The sequence below is a fragment of the Aedes aegypti genome, chromosome 3, assembly GCF_002204515.2.
Source record: "Aedes aegypti strain LVP_AGWG chromosome 3, AaegL5.0 Primary Assembly, whole genome shotgun sequence".
Classification (NCBI taxonomy): Eukaryota; Metazoa; Arthropoda; class Insecta; order Diptera; family Culicidae; genus Aedes; species Aedes aegypti.
In genome coordinates this window covers 11,907,752-11,924,127 of record NC_035109.1, presented here as the reverse complement: position 1 = coordinate 11,924,127, position 16,376 = coordinate 11,907,752, and the positions used below count along the sequence as shown (strand labels likewise).

At 41.2% G+C, this 16,376-nt stretch overlaps 1 protein-coding gene across 5 annotated transcripts in view; it reads right to left on the bottom strand.

Moving 5' to 3' along the window:
* The window catches only part of LOC5564303 (myotubularin-related protein 3), a 105,030-nt gene extending 88,904 nt beyond the window's left edge, over positions 1–16,126 (bottom strand). The window contains exons 1-2 of one of the 5 annotated variants that reach the window (XM_021854911.1): positions 15,935–16,126; positions 1,473–2,374 (exon numbers count right to left, since the gene is read on the bottom strand). The gene's annotated coding sequence lies outside the window, so the exon portion shown is untranslated. Of the gene's footprint in view, positions 1–1,472; positions 2,375–2,498; positions 2,581–2,617; positions 2,634–15,934 lie in introns of those variants that run through there. The other 4 variants (XM_021854912.1, XM_021854916.1, XM_021854914.1 and 1 more) reach the window with 4 other exon arrangements.
* Positions 16,127–16,376: the final 250 nt, after the last annotated feature.

The window sequence follows — 16,376 nt, the reverse complement described above, 5'->3', positions numbered from 1 at the left end:
TTTGAGGGGAGTTTGTTCTTTATTTAGATTCTTCGTTCAAAACTGACTCTAAATCAAATGTAAAATAAAAAGTGTTTTAAAAAATATTTGAAAATTTTGTAATTCTTTTGTAAAATAATTTTATTATTCCTCGTACCATGGCCTCCTTATCTATTTGTAAACAGACTATGCACGATAAACCAAAATCAATCAAATTGCTAATAAAAAGCAACCTGCCATTATGTTATCCATCTTGCAATGAACGAAATTTATTTATTGATTTCTTTTATTTAGATTTAGATGTGAAAAAATCTGTTGTGGTCGGAAAACGTGATGAACCAGCCTCGGCTTGAACTTCCCCATAATAAAGTGTCAATAATTAAGAGTTAATTATTAAGCTACCATGTGGAAAAAATTGACAAAAATTCAAATACCCAATTCATTTAAGTACCGTATTGTATGATTGTCATGCAAGTTTACATTCAGTGAGAAATTCAGACTGACATATGAAGGACCCAAACACAAAGGAGTGTAAGTGACATTTTGGTCGGTTTTGAGTAAAGTATACCAAAAAGTTCTATTGTTTTCAATCTTTCCAATACATTTGAGCCTTAAACAAACAAAATAAATAAAAAAATCTTTCCAATAGTATTTTTAAGTGATTTTCCGTCCAACAGGAAAAATAACATAATTCATAGAAGATTGGCTTGTTTTTTTTGCTCTCATGCAATTTGTATGGAATAAAAAAAAAATGATGAAAAAACTTCAAAATCGATTTTCTTAAAACTATGTTTTTGTCACTTACACCCCTTTTTACCCCCTCATATCACTGTAGGGATAAAACGGAAAAGGTGACTTTAGTTTAGAAATTATGTTGCTTAAACAAATACTTTTTAAAATAGAATAGTGACAATATAGCATTGTGGAACTGCAAAATAGATTAAAAAGTATATTGATGTTTAACCAATCTGTGTTCATTCCTCGCACCATGGCCTCATTTTTAATTTGTATACAAATTATGCACGATAAACCAAAATAACTCATTTTTTTAAATAAAAAACAAGCGGTCAATATGTTTTCTGTCTATCAATGAGTAAAGTATGATTTAGATGTTCGAAAAATATGTTGCGGTCCGAAAACCTTAGTGGAAACAAAATTTGACAACTTTTGGAGATATTAAAAACCCCAATTAATTTGAGTACCGTTTAGTATGGTTGTCATACAAGTGAGAAATTCAGCCTAACATATCAAATTTCCAGTCTTCCAAGTTGATCATAGGTGGTGTAAAAACCTTTTAACAATATGAGAAATTCCAAAAGCTAAGAACATTGGCGATATGGAATAGTCAATGCTTTTACTTGTTAACTAAACAAATCCAAAATAAAAGCGAAAACAGTGGTATTGCCAGATCTTCTGAATGAAACGGAGAGATTTTTTTTTCAACCACATTAACTATCCACTTAAACTAACTGAACTATGAATATTACACTCACCTCTAACCAATCCGTTTTGCGTCCGCAGGTGTCCTGATAATCCTGATCTGAGCGACGTCTTTCCAGCAATCGCTTCCGACGAACTCACTTAACTGGCAACCACTTATAGAAACAAAAAACCAAACTCACAGAACCCGACGAGACCAGCCCATATTTTCCAGACACCGTAAAAGCATCGAGCCAAGCTCTAAGGTCGATGGCGTGACACTTTGTCCTTACTGCTCCCTGGTCCGGTTTCACCTAATTTCACAAATCACGTGTACCCCTTTTGCAGGGCTCTAGTTTCTTTTTGTCTTATTTTCCCCCCTCCTCGCCCTCCGTAACCACAACCACACAGATTCTTCTCTCCAAAGACACTCCGTTTTCGGATTGCAACACAAGGAGATGATGACAGCCGAGCACTACAAAGAGCTGACGAAAGCTTTTCTTATTCTATCACTTTGCGCGACGAATTTTCGGGGCACCTTACCCACCCCCAGCACAAAACACCAACACTGGTCGCTTTCTTCCTTTCCGTCGTTGTCGACGACGTCGCTTCTAGTCGCGACTGGTCAAAATCGATACTCGGAATGACTCACTGACACAGGATGGGGATGTTTTTTGGGAGTTGGTTTCGGTATTTCTTCTCCTCTAGATGATGGATTGTGTTGCGAAGCTTCCGATTATAGTCGTTATTTGATTCTCTTCATGATTGGACGATAGTTTTTGCTTCAACCAAACCACAGAAATCCGGAGCAATTCGGCGGAGCTCACCACGAAATCAAGAAGGATGCTGCCGATGGTATTGTGTAACACCCCATTTCGGTTTTCCGTTGTTGGCGAGTGAATCGTTTCGCACTGCGGTTACTTTCTTCTCGCTAGACACATAAAGCACGTAGAACTACAGACACGACGACACTGCACTGGGGAAGAAAGAAAGAAAGAAACGTCGTGAGAACACAAATCGAATTCACAGTTTGGTGGAAAAATGGAAAATCATGCTGAAGAAAAAGGACTGACAAATAGAAGGGGCAGAATATTAACTACGTTTTAATTCGGTTCGATCCGGAAATTGGGTCACCGATTCTGAACATAGTGATAGTAACGTAAAATTGAAATCGGAACGTAATTCGATGGATTAACTGGATTTCCGCTTCGATACTAACTACTAGACGATCATCATCGGTTGATAATCCAGTCGGCTCAAGGACCCCTGTGTCATTGTCGTCGGTCGTTGCGTTCGTGTCAGATGACAGGAGACGACCACGACGGTTATCCACTCATACCAGAGCGAACGAATGTAGGTAACTGTGCGATGTGTTTCGCGCTAGAGTCGCAGGTGTGTAGGAAAGTGCGATGCCGAATCAGCTGAGCGCCACCGCGGAGCGTGATGCTTTTTGAGAAACAAGAATAGAATGTTTAGGATGTTACCCTCAAGAATTTAACTAGGAATTTTTCTGAGGATCCCACAAGCGTTTCCAGCGATATATCCATATACATTACCTAGGATTTCATTCGAATGTTTTGTTCAGAAATTCTCCCAGTATTCAACCAGAACTTCCTCCAAGGACACTTATAGAAATAACTGCAGAACTTCCTCCAGGATCACTTGAGGAATTTTTTTCTGATATTTTACCAGATAATGTTCAACCATTTTCTCATGGGATTCCACCGACTACTATCTCCAAATTATCAAATGTTTCTATGAAGATTCCACAAATTTCTAAATGAATTCCTCAAGAAATTTCTCCACTAGTTTTATTTAGAATTTCTACAGGAATTCTTCCAGGGAATTGTCAAGGCAATTCGTCAGAAATTATTAGAAGAATTTCTGGGGAACTCACGAAACGATTCTAAAGGAAATCCTAAAGTAATTTTGGATAGAACGCATTGAAAATTATCTGGTGAACTCCTGCGAGAAAGAACTCCCGCAACAATCTCTGAAGGATCTTCCGGACCCTTTTTAGACAAATTGCTAATGACTAAAACAATACAAAACCGAATCCTGGGGAATGTTATCAATTGATTCATGGAGAAATTTGTATAGGGAACATCTGAGGAATCATTTGAGAGTACAGTAAACTCTCCATAACTCGATATTGAAGGGACCATCGAATAAGGGAGGTATCGAATTAGAGAACACGAAACCAGTGCATCTGCGATCTAAGGGACCATCGAGTTAGCCATGGAAACTAACTTTTGCTATGGTTCTCTAACTCGATATCGAGATACCGAATATCGAGTAAGCGAGAGTTGACTGTAGTATGTGGTCTATTGATTAGGTTGCATGCTCCAGCGGGGCGAGCAAGCCGGTTTGTTATTTATTTAGACCGTATGCGTTAAGCGTGTTGGTGACGAAATTGAGAAAAAAAAATGGAACTGCCTTGTCGACGGTGGATTATCAATTGGTGAGCTCGTTTCATGCTTCTATTTCAAAACGGTATGAATGTTGCGTTTATGTAATTATTCAAAAGACAATGATTGATTCGGTTTCGATGCTAGTATAAAGCCCCTTTTTTCTCATTAATCTCTAGAGAATCAAAACAAGAACTGTACATAAATCGAAACTTCATTCCCTATCAATGGAAATTGGGTAATGTGACATGTATCATACACTAAGGATACGGGAAATATTTACCACAATAGATCAGTATGATGCTTGCAATGGCTAATCCGAACAGAAGATAATTCTGGAAGAAATTTTGAAGCTGTTCCTCGAGAAATCTGAGAAGAAATTCCTGAAGAAGCTGTAGAATTGTCGGACAATGATTCTTGTAGGATTTTCTGTACATTTCATCAGGATCATACTGATCAGCGTTCAATGTTTACGACATGTATTCATTCAGCTTTCAAATGTTTTGTTTATGGACTTCTGGAGTTCGGATTCACTCACTCATCACTATTGGTCATAATCTGACCAAAGAATCACCAGTCTCATCGATGGCGCGATTGACTCTCTACACATCCACACAAAGGGGATTTCACCGTCGTGCGTTCAATAACTCACAGCAACGACTTCTATTTCGCGAAGGGACCAGCTCTAGCACAATTACAACTCAGCACCAGCAATTCATAACAAAACAAATACCGCGAGCGGAAAGGCAATGGGCGACCATCATCATCGAACGCGAGACGAACATGACATGGTCGTCGTAGTCGATTCTCCGAGCGCCAGTCGCGCGACTTTGAAATCGAAACGCCCTTCCTGTCCCAACTTCCCTCCCTATTGCACTTTGCCTGGCCAATTGATTATTCTCCAGGCGGTGGTGGAGCTATCATGAGTTTGTATTGTGCTCAGTCGATTTTGCCTTCTTCGTACACGATTGTAAAAGGTGGTGCGCATGTGGGGATGTGTTCCATTGGCATGGGGGTTTTCAACCCGTTGTTGGACGGAACATTTACGTTTCTTCTAGCGCCACATTTTGTAGGAGCTCATTTAATCCCTCTACCAACAGCTTCTTTTTTTACCGCTAAAAATTTATTCAAATTGCGTTAACTTTTTTAGTTTCTTGATATTTTTGCACCATTCTTCCACAGGTTCTCAAGTTGGTCATCTGGATCCGGAGATATTCCAAAATTCCTTGGGGGACCGACGCGTAGCCATAACCCACGTGAATATCTCAGGCTAGAAAATGTTTATCGTATTCGGATATTCACTCCTTGAAATGATACATTAATGCGAGTATGTTGTGAAAAAATGAAACAATTTGGTGCAGCCGTCTTTGAGTAATGAGCATTCAGGTTTCTGGTACCACCCTGGACAAATAAAACTCAAAAAAACGTCACATCGTAATTTTCAGCTTTCTCCAAGAATACTGAACCGATTTGTGTGATTTTTTCAGAGTAGCTCCTTATTACCTGGTATTGTATAGTACACATTTTATTTTTTGGATAAATTGACCAAAAACAAAATGGCCGCCAAAGGCACACCGCTGAAGATCGTCCTAAGCACCCGACGTTCGAAGACTTCTCGAGCATCGTCCACATTTCATGCCCGTAGAGGACTAACGGCCTTATGAGCGTTTTGTACATGGTACATTTGGTGCGGGCGTGAATCTTTTTTGACCGCAGCTTCTTCTGGAGGCCATAGTAGGCCCGACTTCCACTGATGATGCGTTTCCGTATTTCACGGCTAACGTTATTGTCAGCCGTCAGCAAGGATCCTAGATAGACAAACTCGTCGACCACTTCTAACGTAACACCGTCTATCGTAACACTGCTAACTAGGCGAGCCCTGTCGCGCTCGGCCCCACCAGCTAGCGTGTACTTTGTCTTGGTCGCATTCACCACCAGTCCAGCTTTTACTACCTCGCGTTTCAGGCGGGTGTACAGGTCTGCCACCTTTTCAAATGTTCGGCCGACAATCTCCATATCATCCCCGAAGCAAATTGACTGGATCTCGTAAAAATCGTACCCGGCTCTCCGCATAATTTTGGAGGATTTGCCGTACAGTAAAGATCTGGTTCGTTGTCGATCGGCCGTCAACAAAGCCGGCTTGATAACTTCCCACGAACTCGTTTACTACAGGTGACAGACGACGGAAGATGATCTGGGAAAATACTTTGTAGGCCGCATTAAGAATGGTGATCGGGCCCATTTTTATGAATTCAGCTTCGATACCATCCTTACCAGCAGCTTTATTGTTCTTCAGCTGGTGAATGACATCCTTAACCTCCCTCAAGATAGCTGGCTGGTTTCCATCGCCCGCAGTACTGACGAAGGCATTTCCTCCGTTGTCCCGTCCTTCATTGCCTGTGCTCTCAGCGCCATTCAGGTGTTCGTCAAAGTGCTGTTTGCACCTTTCGATCATCTCACGCTCGTCCGTTAAAATGCTCCCATCCTTATCCCTGCACATCTCGGCTCACGGCACGAAGCCGTTGCGGAATGCGTCCCACGTACCCGACGTTGGCTGCATTATTAATGGCTGCTTGTACTGTTCTCCAGCAGTTCTCGAAGTTTGAAAAATTGTTCAAAGTAATTCCTGAGAAAAATACTGGAGGCTCAAGGATTTCCTCAAGTAAATTCTGGACAAATTATTATTATTTGTCTTTATTTAGGTGGCTTCTTACTATTGATGAGTTCGCCACACAAATTCTGGACAAATTTCTGTAAGCAACCTTTGAAAAATTGCTAAAAGAATTGGTAGAGAAATGTCTTGAAAAAATTCTGGAGAGAACTTTGTATTGCTTCCTGATAGAGATCCTTCCTTCCTAAGATGATTCTTGAAGCTGTTTCCAAAAACTATGAGAAGAAAATTTGCATCATAATAATCTGCAAGCAAGATATGGAAAAAGAAACTTTAGAGACCAATTAGGTTAAAAAAGAGAGTTTAAATACTTTTTATCAAAAATAGAGCCATGCATAAAAATGATCTCTAAAAAGAAACCTGCTATCAGCCATACACATATTAATTCTTAACTGATTAAAAATAGAGGTTTCAAATACATCAATAATGTCTTGGTAAGTCGATAAGATTTCATATTCGAAAGGATCCTTACTGAACAGCTCAAATAGCCATTTGATAGCGGCACAGCCGAAATTTTTTTTGATTGAAGAGAGTGTTCTGCCAAATAATAGTAGCTCTGGGTTTTGACGCAAAAATCTTTTGTCGTGAACATATTCTATCATGAATTACTGCCTCAAAATAAATTCCAGGTTTTCCATGTAGTAGACACCCTGACAAGCCTAAACCGCTATATGAGGGTTGCCTTCTTGCCATCGAACATAGACAGAGATTTGGGACAATTTGTGAATTGATAATGAATACTGAGATCGTACAACCATCTTCGCTGTCTTCTGTTCTTACTTCCTCCTTCCTCGTGTATTATCAAAATGTCCGTGGCCTCAGAACGAAGACGAGAAAGCTTTCTATCGAACTATGCAGCTGTGATTATGAAGTCATCGCATTTACTGAAACTTGGCTGCACCCGGGTATTGCTGAACTGAGCTTACATCTAACTACAGTCAACTCTCCCTTACTCGATATTGAAGGGACCATCGAGTTAGGGAGGTATCGAGTAGCAGAATACAAAGCTAGTGCAACTGCGATCCAAGGGACCATCGACCAAATTTTACTATGGTTCTCTAACTCGATATCGAGATACGGAATATCGAGTAAGGGAGAGTTAACTGTACAACGTTTACCGCTGTGACCGCAACAATTCATCAAGCGAATTTCAATCCGGCGGAGGTGTTTTGATTGCTGTCAAGAAGCATCACCGGTGCGAAATATTTCAATGTCAAACGCAGAAGGTCTTGAGCAAGTAGTGGTACGAATTAGACTTCCTACTAAAACGATCCATGTTTACATCAGGCCTAATGCTGCCCCATCAGTTTATGAACAGCATGCTTTTTGCATCCAAGAGATTCTTGGAAGGTTTAGATGTCGTAGATCGAATTGAAACAACTTGTTAACTGTTCAATGGTCAAACAACAAATGAATAACTTAATTGAGCTCTCCTCTATTTATACTCCTCCTTCTATCCTTATTTGGCTTTACATCAATTATCTTGATAAAGCCTCGCCAACAATATTTCGCCAATTTCCTCGGTTCATGGCCGCTTCTCTCCATCCTCGACTGTGACCCACGCTCTCCAGGTCCTGGTGTACCTGATCAATCCACCTAGCTCGCTGCGCCCCACGCCTTCTTGTTCTGACCGGATTCGTGGCGAACACCATCTTTACAGGGTTGTTGTCCGGCATTCTTGCAACATGCCCTGCCCAGCGTATCCTTCCAGCTTTAGCTACCTTCACGATACTGGGTTCGCCGTAGAGTTGAGCGAGCTCGTGGTTCATCTTTCGCCGCCACACGCCGTTCTCCTGCACGCCGCCGAAGATCGTCCTTAGCACTCGGCGTTCGAAAACCCCAAGAGCTTGCAAGTCCTCCTCGAGCATAGTCCACGCCTCATGCCCGTAGAGGACTTGCGTTTTGTACATCGTACATTTGGTGCGGGGGTGAATCTTTCTTGACCGCAGTTTCTTCTGGAGCCCATAGTAGGCACGACTTCCGCTGATGATGCGCCTTCGTATTTCCCGACTAACATTGTTGTCAGCCGTCAACAAGGATCCGAGGTAGACGAACTCGTCCACCACCTCGAAGGTATCCCCGTCTATCGTAACACTGCTTCCTAGGCGGGTCCTGTCGCGCTCAGTTCCGCCAACCAGCATGTACTTTGTTTTCGACGCATTCACCATTAGCCCGACTCTTGTTGCTTCGCGTTTCAGGCGGATGAACAAATCTGCCACCGTATCAAATTTTCTCCCAATAATATCCATGTCGTCCGCGAAGCAAACAAATTGTCCGGATCTCGTGAAAATCGTGCCTCGACTGTTAAGTCCGGCTCTCCGCATGACACCTTCAAGCGCAATATTGAACAACAGGCACGAAAGTCCATCGCCCTGTCGTAGTCCCCGCCGAGACTCGAACGAACTGGAGTGTTCGCCCGAGATCTTCACGCAGTTTTGCACACCGTCCATCGTTGCTCTGATCAATCTTGTGAGCTTCCCGGGAAAGCTGTTCTCGTCCATGATTTTCCATAGCTCTATGCGGTCGATACTATCGTATGCCGCCTTGAAATCGATGAACAAATGGTGCGTAGGGACCTGGTACTCACGGCATTTCTGGAGGATTTGCCGCACGGAAAAGATCTGGTCCGTTGTCGAGCGGCCGTCGATGAAACCTACTTGATAACTTCCCACGAACTCGTTTGCTATAGGTGATAGACGACGGAAGAGAATCTGGGATAGCACTTTATAGGCGGCGTTTAGGATGGTGATTGCACGATAATTTTCACACTCCAGTTTGTCGCCCTTTTTGTAGATAGGGCATATAACGCCTTGCTTCCACTCCTCCGGTAGCTGTTCCGTTTCCGGGCCCATCTTGATGAGTTCGGCTTCGATACCATCCTTGCCAGCAGCCTTGTTGTTCTTGAGCTGTTGAATGGCATCCTTAACTTCCCCCATCGTGGGAGCTGGTTGGTTTCCGCTGTCCGCTGTGCTGACGTAGCCATCGCCTTCGTTGTCTTGACCTTCTGTGCCTGTGTTCTCTGCGCCATTCAGGTGTTCTTCGTAGTGCTGCTTCCACCTTTCGATCACCTCGCGTCCGTCCGTCAAGATGCTCCCATCCTTATCCCGGCACATCTCATGATTTATACTCATACATGACATTGAGATATACTCGTTTTGCTTCATTCCAGTCGTCTTGACTTGGGTTACTAGATTTTCGTCCAAGGATAGACACTGCCACAGATATATCTGGTCTGGTATTCACGGCTATGTACAGCAATCCTCCGATCAGGCTGGCGAACTGATGATTGTTTGGTAATCTTTCTGTTTCCTCCTCCTTTGACTGTATGTAGCCGGGATCAGCAATGATAGACATCGTACCATCATCGTTGTGCTTCGAATACAAACACGGATCGCTTTCAGAGGGCTTGAATCCAAGTTTTCGTAAAACTGAATCGAGTTTCTTGTTCCAAATATTTGCGGCTTGCTTCAATCCATATAGTCCTTTCTGAAAATGACACACCAGACTTGGATCTTCATAATCACAACCAAGAGGTAGTTTCATATAGACAGTTTCCTGGAGTTCTCCGTTTAGGTAAGCCGTCTTTACGTCCACGTGCTTAATTAGCATATTCCTTTGGTGAGCCACAGACAGCAAAGTTCTAAACGTAGTTTGCAAAAACTTCATCGTAATCTGTTCCAAATTTTTGCGTAAAACCTTGGGCCACCAATCTTGCCTTATAACGAACAACTTTGCCAGTTTCATCTATCTTCCTTTTAAAAATCCATTTACAGCCGATTGTTTTACGTCCATGTGGCAGGGATACAATATTCCAAGTGCAGTTTTCTTTGTGGGACTGTTCCTCAACCGCAGCTCTCCAAAGTTCGCTTCCCGGACTGGCTAGCGCTTCTTTGATTGTGCGTGGTTCAGGGATATTCTTTTTTATAATATCAGCAACTTCACAATAACGTATGGGTGGTATTCCCTTCGTGCTTCTCTCCGAACGTCTTATATTCTTAGGTGGTGTTTGCAGGGTTACTAGTTCATCTTCCGTATCGATTCCTTGACTACTGTCCAGATAAGATTCATCTGACGTTGATTGATTATCTTCCGTTTCGAAATCTTGATTACCTTCGTCAATACCCAGATCGTTTGAAATACTTGGCTCTAGAATTGATTCGTACTCCACTAAGATGGAAGGCTTCGAAGAAATTTTCAACGGTTTTCCTTCATTCAAAAATCGTACATCTCTACTGTGATAGACTTTGTTGGTTGCCAGATTCACGAAGCGGTATGCTTTTTGATTATCAGAATATCCCACAAACGTGAGCTTGATTCCTTTTGGCTCCAGCTTAGTCCTCTTCTGGTCAGCAATATGGACGAGCGCACTGCTCTCGAATATATGCAAATGTTTCAAATCTGGGTTCTTCTTATACCAGGCTTCATATGGTGTTCTTGAAGTAGATCTAGTTGGCAACAAATGTTGGAAGTATGAGGCGGTGTTGATAGCTTCTGCCCAGTATTTATAATCCATACCAGCATCGATGAGCATACATCGCGCCATTTCGACTAGACTTCGATTCTTACGTTCCGCAATTCCATTTTGCTGAGGACTGTAGGCTGCTGTATATTGCAGAATGATTCCCTTTTGGCGGTACAATCTGTCCAGGTTGCTTGATTTATATTCTCCGCCGCAATCGGATCGAATGATAGCAGGTGTTTTTCCGAAACGTGTTTCAACTATCCGGATGTATTCCTCCATCCTTTCTGTCACTTCCGATTTCTTTCGAAGAAAATACACAGTGCAATATCGGGTAAAATCGTCTATAACCGTCATAAAATATCGGGCGCCTCCTGGTGTGACGGTATTCATAGGTCCACACAAATCGGTATGCACGAGTTCCAACATTTTCGATGATTGGGGGCCAGCTTGTTTTGGGAAAGGCAATCGCGTCATCTTACCCTCCAGTCAACACTCGCAGTCGTACCAGTTTACGAATGGCTCCTTCGTCTCGGTGCCCTAGGATTCGATGCCATTTATGAATACAATTTTCGGCATGCTTCGTTGACATAGCGGTTATCGATTTGCTGTTGTTCAATGTTTCCAGTTGATATAGGCCTGACTTCTTCACTGCAATGGCGGCAACGTGTTCATGTTTCAAAATTTTGCATGTTTCTCCAGTGAAAATCACCTCTGCATTCTTCTCAGTTAGCTTACCGACTGATACCAGATTTGCGTCCAACTTCGGAACGTGGAGAACATCGATGATTGTTACTTGCGTTTCACGCTTGTCTACAGTACATTGCAGTGTTCCAGAGCCCTTTCCAGCAACACTAACTTCACTGCCATCGGCTAATGCAGGCCTGCCCAACGTACGGCCCGCGGGCCGCATCCAGCCCGCCTCCTCATTTTTTGCGGCCCGCGAAGAGTTTCAAGCTCCTTCTCACATCTGGCCTTTTTGAAGCACAACCAACTAAATCTTTCAGCATTCTAAGATTTATTTTGAAGATTTTTCACTAAAGTTTTATTATTCTTTTAAATCTGCTTGCTTTCTTAAATGTGTAAAACACTTCATTTTCAAAAAAGCCAACATTGTTGAGGAATAAATACAAGAAATCTTGACAATAACCTTTTCAGCATATATAAATAAAACTAAATTTATATCTAGTTACAACAAAAGGTTGTGGACAAAAAGTTTAAGGCCAAACACAATCTCACTGAATCATTAGGTGGATTGTCGCAAACTCCTGAGCATGAATTTTATAGAATTTTATACAGGCATATTCATAGATTAAGTTTCATAATACAGGGCTTTCACACAAACTTAAGGTGAAGATGAATCTTAGCAAGACCTCGAATTTTCAAGAGAACTAATTTAGAGAACCAGTCACTGGTCACTCGCTGGTGGTGAACAAACAATCAAATTTTCAGTGCAAACGGTTGTCTGGTTCTCTAGATTTGGGCTCTTAAAAACTTGAGGTTTGGTTTCGATACATATTCACCTTAACAACAAACTGGAGCAGGATTATCATCAAATGTAGAGCGAAATTTCACAAAGTTTTTCGTATGATAATACAAAAGCCTAGGCAAGTTTATTACAAAATCCAGGACATTAATTATCCTGTGGAAGTTTTTTACAGAAACCTTAATGAATTTCTTACAGAATTCTGAGCAGGACAGATTCTAAAACAGGATTTTAAATTAGATTTTGGGAGAGGTTCGGATGAATCCTAAGGACAATTTTTACAGAATCCTGCGCTAAATTCTTTAAGAATCCGGGAATTCATTCTTAGAAAACTCCGAAGTGTGAGATTTTGACAGAATCCTATGAAATTTTTTGATAAAATTCTAAGCATTTTTTTTAAACAAAATCCTAGACAACATTCTCACAGGGTTCTGGTTTTTTTTTTTTTTTTAAATCAGGGCTGAACATTATCATGAGCATAATTCTCACAGAATCTTCGGCAAGATTATCATAGAAGCAAATTTTTTTTCGATTTCATCAATTCTAATTTTTATCACTTCTATTTGATTTTGCCAAAAAATTAAAATAGTTGCATTAAAAATAGTTTGGCCCGCCGCAAAATATAGTTTCTAAGATTTGGCCCGCGATTCAAAAAGGTTGGGCAGGCCTGGGCTAATGTGACGGTTATCCCTGAGCATGTCTTATATTGCTTGAACAAACGTTTTTCTGCGCACATGTGTGTACTTGCACCAGAATCAATGACCCAAGAGTTCATCGTAGTTGGCTTGTTACGTACCGTGAAACAGAACATTGAACTTTCTTCTTCTTTCACAGTTCTTGCTTTAGGTTTGAACTTCCGGCGGGATTCATCTACCTTCTGATAGGATTGCAGTCGACAGTCTTTCTTGACGTGACCAGGTTTTCCACAGTTAAGGCAAAGAATCTGCTTCTTCGAGGATTCGACGCGCAATAAAGATTCTCCCCGTGCCGGATATTTTCTACGTTTCATGGATTCGTTCATCAATTTGCTCTTCACCAAATCCATAGTTAACTCATCATCTGAGCGACTCTCAAGAGCCGTCGTGAGAGTGTCGTATGATTCTGGTAGACTTCTCAATACCATCGCGACCATCAACTGAGAATCTAGCTTTTGGCCAGCGTTAGATAGGCGGGAGAAGAGCCGTTCCATTTCTTGGAGATGATGTGCCATGTCGTCACCATCCCGGAACTGTAACTGGTAAATCCGCTTCAATAACGTAACCCGAGATGTGAGAGACACACTCTGGTGATGCTTCTTCAGAACTTCCCAAGTTTCTCTCGAAATCTTGCAATCCCGGATAATCGGATATTGGTTGTCCTCAACGAAAAGGGCAATAGTCGCCCTGGCCTTATCGTCCCCTTGCTTCCATTCGCTTGTGACCGGATTGGGTATCTCCTCCGAAATGTGCTTCCACAATCCTTCGCGAATCAGGAGCATTTCAATTCTGAATCTCAAAGCTTCATAATTGGCGTTATTCAGACGTTCCATCATGACCGTCCATCTTGAAAACAGATCCAAAGTTCCGACCAATCTTTAAATTCAGAGTTCTTCAGAATTGAAAATCCAAATTTCAGTTTCTTAAAGGCCCATAACCTCTTGGTAGGTTTAGATGTCGTAGATCGAATTGAAACAACTTGTTAACTGTTCAATGGTCAAACAACGAATGAATAACTTTATTGAGCTCTCCTCTATTTATACTCATACATGACATTGTCTGTGTTAACTTGATCAACAAGACTTGGTTGCTATGAACAAGTTTTTCGTCGCCTACTCAACTCCTTCTACAGAGATTTGCGAAGGAGCTTCAATTAACGATACCATACTATTACTCGGGGATGATAATCTACCACACCTTGTGCAGCAATATGACAACGATATCAACGCTCATCTTCCGAATCTGAGATCTCGCTGATAGAATCAGTGATCGCATTTGGACTGTTACAAGTTTTGAATATTCTCAATCATAACGATCGGCTGCTCGACCTTGAATGCAATGCTAACGATGATCTTTCATTATTTTGGACGTTTGTTACAAATCAACTAAGCTCAAATGTTATACCGCATAAAATTCGTTACCATAATGTGTATGCCAGTTCTGCTGAAGAATCCGCAAATTTATTTTCTATTTTTCACCAGCCGAATTGCAAATAACACGGAACCGAAGTGAACGTGATAGAAAATTCAAATCGCGGCCGCCTTGCGGCGATCTCCGACACTGATCCTTGACCTGATCAAAAGTTTTTAACTAACAGGCTTACGTTGAATGAATGAATAAATTACAAATTACACTACACCATGATTATCTCCAGAAATTCATCAGAATAAAAATAAACCAAAAAATACAACCTAAATCTTGGTTAGATTTGTTGGCTTAAGAATGTCTTTCGAACCTACTTCAGATTCTTGCAAAGATTGTCCCTGAAATTGCTCATTATCTAACCTGGAATTTCTTTAAGAAAATCTCTAGAAATTACTCCAGAAATCTGTTACATTTTGCAAGGCAACGAATTTCAATGATTATCTCCAAGAATTAATTTAGTGATTCATTGATTTTTCAAGGAGTTCCTCAAGACTTTCATTCAGGATTTCTTCAATTGTTTATAAATCTAAATTGTCCTCACGAGTAGACCGACAATGAACAAGTACCGTGCGAGAAAGTAACCTCTAGAGCTCCCACCTGAAAACCCCTGACGCTCCACCGTATAGTATGTAGTTTCCCCTTGTATGTAGCGAATGCAGTTTTATAAGGTCGAATGTTTAGTAAATTCTTCCTTCTCGCTTTTGGCTGTTCTTTTTTCTCAACCACTCAATAAAATATAAACACTACTCTTGCATGATCGAATCGAACCACGATGGGCTGAGCAGCATTTTGTGTGTATTGTGAATGCGATTTCGATGCGGGTTGTTTTTGTTTCACTTCGGGCTATCTTGAATCATTTTCATCGCTTCTTCATTATTTTTGCACTCGTTTTCGAGCGTTTTTGATGAGGCACATGCAGGGGCCAGGTGAATAATACTTGCTTGGCTGGAGTTTTCACTGCCTTCTGCTGGTTTACTGCCGCCTTTGCCCCTCAATGTTCTTCACGCACTGATAATTTTTCGATTTTGCAGCACCTCAGGAAAAATGTTCGCTGCCACGACTAAAGAGGCAAACACTCAATGCTATTTACAATGCACTATTTTACAGTTTCGCTTTTTTTGCTTCTGACGTTCGAAGGAGAAATATTTGCAATGAAAAATGGACAGCACGAAAATATGTAAGGAATTTTAATTGAATTTCACTTTTTGGAACAACTTGGAGCGCAAAATGATAAACAAACAATAATGAAATTTTCATTAGTTTGGATTAGAAACGTCAAAACATTGAACGAAAAAAAAAACTAGCTCGAGAATCACAGTAGCCATCGACATCGAATTAAAGATGGAGAGGAACAAGGAAACAAAATCAAACTTTTTCAAACGCAATAAATACCTATTTAGCACACAAACTCCGTTCGAAATCCACCACTAAATTCCACTTCACACTCGGACGAACACTTTTCCGCACGAATCGACCACGAAAAACAGGATTTTTCACGTTAAATTTACAATTTTCTTCACCATTAGTAGACGAAACGCGACGAACCCGAGTTACGATCCAGCGAAAAATAATCAGCCTCCTGACATCGCCTATACAACCCCATTGAAAAATAACGAGCAAACATCTCTGGTTCCTACTGGGAAGTGGTTCCCACTCACAGCTCAATGTTTGTCAACAAATAACCGTTTGAGGAATAACAATCTATGATGGCGAAATCTTTTTCTCCGAAAAAAATTCTTTTCCCACATAACAGCAGCTATTTGAACAAACAAACGGTTGCAAACTATTGGATTGCAGTACAGCAAGTCAATTTGGGTTGATGTGATTAGCTAGA